Here is a 5,377-nt window from a genome sequence, read left to right on the forward strand (position 1 = left end):
CCAAGCCGTGCCTCATTAGTCTCAGCTTCTGACTCAGTAGTAGCCATATCATCCATAGGCTCATCTCCGGTGGTAGCCGGAGGCATATCAGCACTATCTGGAACACTCGGGGCCTCAACTGACTCAAATAGTGAAGTGAAGTCTATGGACTTCAGATAGTCCACATCCTTTCTCGAATCAGAAACCTCCGCTTTCAAAGCCGTAACCTTGGAAGTAATCCTTTATCCTCTCTCACAAGTCTCTACTCTCGTCGTGAGAGCATCAATCGATGTCAGGAGGGGTGTCAAAACAGCTAAAATGGCTCGCTCAATCATCCAGAGAACCTCGACCTCTATGCGCCGGATATCGGTGGAGGATGTGGGTGTAACCTCAATGTCCCTCTTCTCATCACGAGGGACTCCAGCCCGTCGACATAGCTCTGTAATAAGCACTGGGAATGGCAGGGACGTCTGGCGCTGTTTGGCCCTCATGGCCATCTCATGCTCTATAATCAATCCCAAATTGAGTCGTTTCTTGGCGATGATGGATTCAAGACAGGCCTCCTTGGGGTGGCAGAGGATGGACTCATTCTGCAAAGGCATGATAGAACTGTTGATGAACCCAAACCAATATCAGGATGCTATATTCAAGTCCTTCTTCTCAATAGGGGCTCCGACCTCAATCCACCTCGGGGTGGTGTTAGAAGTGAGGGGAGAAAACCAACCGTTTAGGTCATCTAGAGTTTGTGTTACAGTCATGCCCTCGTACTCATGGTCAAATCTTGTAGCTCTATCAAGTGCAACATTGATATGATCGTTGCTGCATCCCACTGTCTTCCCCTGAACTTTCACAGACTCTATCGGTCTGAAGGCACTGGCCTTCTTCTTCCCCTGGGGTACTAAGTCACTGTATACAATGTAGAACTCTCGGACCCAGGTGGAAATGTGAGGGCCACGGGGAATTGTGAATATGTCAAACTTGTGGTACCGAAGTGTGTCCCACACCAAAGGATACTTGTCCACCACACCATTCGTGGACAATCTCTTTTCTTCAAGAATGGTCCTCAGTCCTTCGGTCTTTATCTTGTTGAGTAGCCGGGGAGGAGGACCCTGAACTGGTGGTGTTGGAACCACCGCCTGTGCCAGAGCTAGCACTATATCAGCAGCAGGAAGGGTAGACTCTGGGATCCTAGATGGATCTTGACGAGCTCTGGCATGAATTTCAACTCGTTGGGTTTGAAGTGGTTGGTCATCCTCAGGCTCGGAGAATGAGGCTTGAGAATTAACAGAATCTCTATCATTGTCGGAGTTGTGCTCCGGTCTCTCAGCCACGGGCGATTTGCCCTTACCCTTGCCTCCATTTGGAGTGGATTTATTGCCCTTTTTAGAAGAAGCAGTTGCTCCTTCATTGATTACGATGCCCCGTGCTCGCTTGCGGAGCGGTATTCCACTCTCGTCCCAGTTGGTCCTAGCCATATCTGCAAAACACATCAGAAAGAGTTAGAAATAATTCAAGAAAAATTTCAGAATACATGTTGCAGAAAGACTCGCCGAACGAATCGGTGAGTCTCCGAGTCACTTTGGCGAGCCAGATCAAGCTCGTCGAAAGGATTGGCCTAAAAAATTTCCAGAAAAATATCAGGTCAACGATGTGCAGGGCCTTTTGGCGAATCGTCGACATTACTCGATGAGCTTAGACTAGCCCGCCAAAATTACCAGTGCCTTTTAGGGATTAGGGGCGCAGAAAGGAAGATCAATGGACCTTTCGGCGAGTCACCGAGTGAACTTGACGAGCTCAGGCTACTCGCCAAAATTTACAGACTCTAACTCAGCCAAATCACAAAATTAAAGGTGATCAAGGGGGATGTTGGCAAATTAAAGCTCGGCCCAGCTCGCCAAACTGCCCAACATGCCAAATTTCAACCCCATTTCCCAAATTTAAGCCCGCAACTCCAGAAATCAAAATCAAACTACACAATTATGCAATTAGGACCAGACCCAATCGACCCATGCCTTCGGGGTACTAAGACTTCCCCCGATTTGAAAAATTAGCCATTTGACGACTTTTGCCCTTAAGAATGACGTCAAACGCTCCATTATTGGGAAAAACACGTCATTTAGCACAATTGGGGGTTACTTAGACTTCACTCAACTAGACCCAACATAAAGTAATCGCAACCCAATAATTTATGATCAATTTTAACGCTCAAAATTCAGGAAATCAACATTTTAGCAAATAAGAGCAATTTCGAGACATAAAATAGGCACAACAACACATCAAATACGATTCAACACATGTCCAACACACAACAACATAATTTTACCAAGCACATTTAAGTTCAGCCACTAATCAAGAATTCGGGGTTCAGAAAACCAATCTGAAAGCCGAATGAAAAATTTGAGATACTAGGCAGCAATGTAATCCAAATCCGAGCACGAGATCAAGAACAAAAAGTGATAATAATGGGACAATAATGAAAATCTAGATGCGGGTGAGAGGGTACGAGGTTAAAAGTAGAAGAATGTGAAAGATTTTGAAAATTTAAATCGTTTGGCCTTCTAAAACCTTTCAGTTCGCGGCCCTTTTGGTGGTATTAGTTGACCACGCCGAACTACTCGGCGATGCGCCAAGTGGTGACTTACCTCATTGAGTTTTATAGGACCTGCAGTTAATTTGGGGGTCCAAACGGTAGAAAGAATCAGGCTCGCCAACCTATTCGGTGAGTCGCCGATTCAGCCATTGGCCCGTTGAGTTTTACAGACTTCAATTTCAAATTTTGGTGGGTCTAACGGCGGTCCAAGTCGGGCTCGCTGACCTCTTCGGCAAGTCACCAACTGGATTCTTGACTCAATAACCTGCACATTTTCAAACACATTCCACTTTTCAACCTGCACAATCAACACCCATAATTCAAAAACAAACACAAAACATTAAAAACTTGGGTTGCCTCCCAAGAAGCGCCTTAGTTAACGTCGTGGCATGACACAATTACACATTCAAGCTTCATTCTTGGGGTTTGCCATAGTATCACTAGGCAACCCCCATTGTTGTCTTGGGTTAAGATGCGAAGAAATTTGACCCATTTGGGTCTCCAACTGCTTGATAGAGGCGGAATAAGAGGTCACCGTATGATTTAGAATTGAGAAATTCTTTTTTATCTCTTTCAACACTCTATCATATCTTTTTACTTTGCTGAGAATACGTGAGAGTATATCTTCTATTTGGCCGCCCTCATAATCTTTGGGCTTTTTGATATACCGTGAGTTTGGTATTTCTAATACATTTCACTTACAAGTTGTGTGTGTCTAGGGCCTTTTTGTATTAGTTTTTATGTGTTTTTATCATATTTTGCAGTAAAGGTGTTCAGTCGCGGAAGTATAGAGACGACTGAAAGAAATGCAAAAACAGGGCATTCACGGAGGTGGTCTACGGACCATAGGTCCATTGACGGTCCGTAGGTGATGACCGTAGATCAGCAGGCAAGGTATGGAAGACAAATCAGGGAAATCTGACCAAGTCTGGAACCACGGTGACCATTGAAGGTCCGTAGATTGATTTACGGACCGTACTGGTGATCTGTAGATTGATACTGCGAGGGTTCCAGTACCTGATTTTTGAAGATTCCAAGTGTGGAGCTACGGAGGGTACTGACGGACTGTAGATTGATCTACGGTCCGTACTGCAAGTCTGTTATTTGCTTTAGAGGAGCTGATTTTTGGACGCTGAAACATTTTCCAAGTCCTGGCTGACGGAAGGGACTTACGGACCGTAGATCCATTGACAGTCCGTAAGTCAGTCTCGTGGAATGAAGACATGTGCCTGAACAAACTTTCCTTAATTTGTTTCCCTTTTAAATTAGGATTTGTTTTCTATAAATAGGGCATGTAAACCTCGTTTTTTAGGGTTGGACATTATTATTCTAGTTTTACTTTGTGACTTGGGAGATTTGGTTGCAAATCTAGCAAATATTGATTTCTTAATTTAGTTTTAAAGATTTTTGGTTTTGAAATTCAAGTTGAAGTTCTGGGTTTATTATTCTTCTTACGTATGTTCATAATTCTTTCATCTAAAACAATGAATTGTGTTCATATGACTATGGGTAACTAAACTCCACAACTAGGGTTGTGGGATACATGAGCGATTAACAAAGTATGAATAGTAAATAAGCAATTCTTAAATAGTGTTTTGCATGCATTGATAATTCTTTTGTTCAAAAGTCTTTTTAACGAGTGCACGCGTTAGAACTCGCCTTGTTGCTACTTACCGGACCAAGAAGGTAATCAACAAGAGAAGAATTATCAACATAGATTTAGTGTGATACTATCTAATAGGCTAGTGTCGATTAGTGCGAAGTAATAACTAAGCCAAACATCGATTATAATGTCTAATATGAGGTAAAGGTAGGGGTTAGTAAATTATACACACGTAGCCGGACCAAGGTGCGGGGTGAAATTCTCTAGATGCCGGACCAAGGATTTAGAGATACCTAACTTATCACTTTGCATGTAATACACTAGGAAATGATTGCTATTACTAGGATTACTGAGTTATGAGCTTATGGGGAACACATATACCCTAGTTAATTCTCTTATCTTGACAACAACCATAATTAACTTTTGTTTACTGAATTCTTACAATTTGTTTTTATAAATCCCCCCCTTTAATTACCTGTTTCTAGAAGTAATTTGACTAATTGAATATAATTGTTTGTTAAAGTAAAGCCTAAACCATTTTCTTCGTGGGATCGACCCCAACTTACAAGTTGGATTCTTTACTTGATAACTATCGCTTATGCTTCTTTAGGGAGGTGTAATTTGAGCGTATCAAATTTTGGCGCCGCTGCTGGGGAAATTTGGCTTTTTGACTTATTTTAACTACATTATTGAACTCTAGTTAAATACTTTCTAATTTGACTTTTTCTCTTTGCTTTTGTCGCTCTTAGGTTCTGACTCTAGTGTATGCCAAGTACACGGAGCCAGGGTGAACCACTTACTCCTTACGATCCAGAGTTGAACCGCACTTTGCGAAGAATGAACAATCTAGGAGATCCAATTAATCCTGTCGGAGGAAATTTAGGTGATGCAGTTGAGTTACAACAGCCGAGGGTAGTTGATAGGGACAACCAGGCTACAGCTGACAATCGATTGGGAGATGTGTTGAGGGTGCAAGATCCACTAGGCCCACGACAACGTGACAACTATCGGGGCAACATCAATTTAGCAGACTCTGATGGACCTATTTTCCTACCTCCTCTACCTCCACGACACACATTTGTGGTGACTAGTACCTTGATGCAGATGCTTACAGCTAGATGATTATTCTCAGGATCGCCATCGGAGGATCCACATGCTCACTTAGCCAAGCTAAGGGTGGTTTGCAAAAGTTGTGTAGGAAGACC

This window comes from Solanum verrucosum, unplaced genomic scaffold (assembly GCF_900185275.1).
Source record: "Solanum verrucosum unplaced genomic scaffold, falcon-dt-bn FXZP01000110.1, whole genome shotgun sequence".
Taxonomy (NCBI): domain Eukaryota; kingdom Viridiplantae; phylum Streptophyta; class Magnoliopsida; order Solanales; family Solanaceae; genus Solanum; species Solanum verrucosum.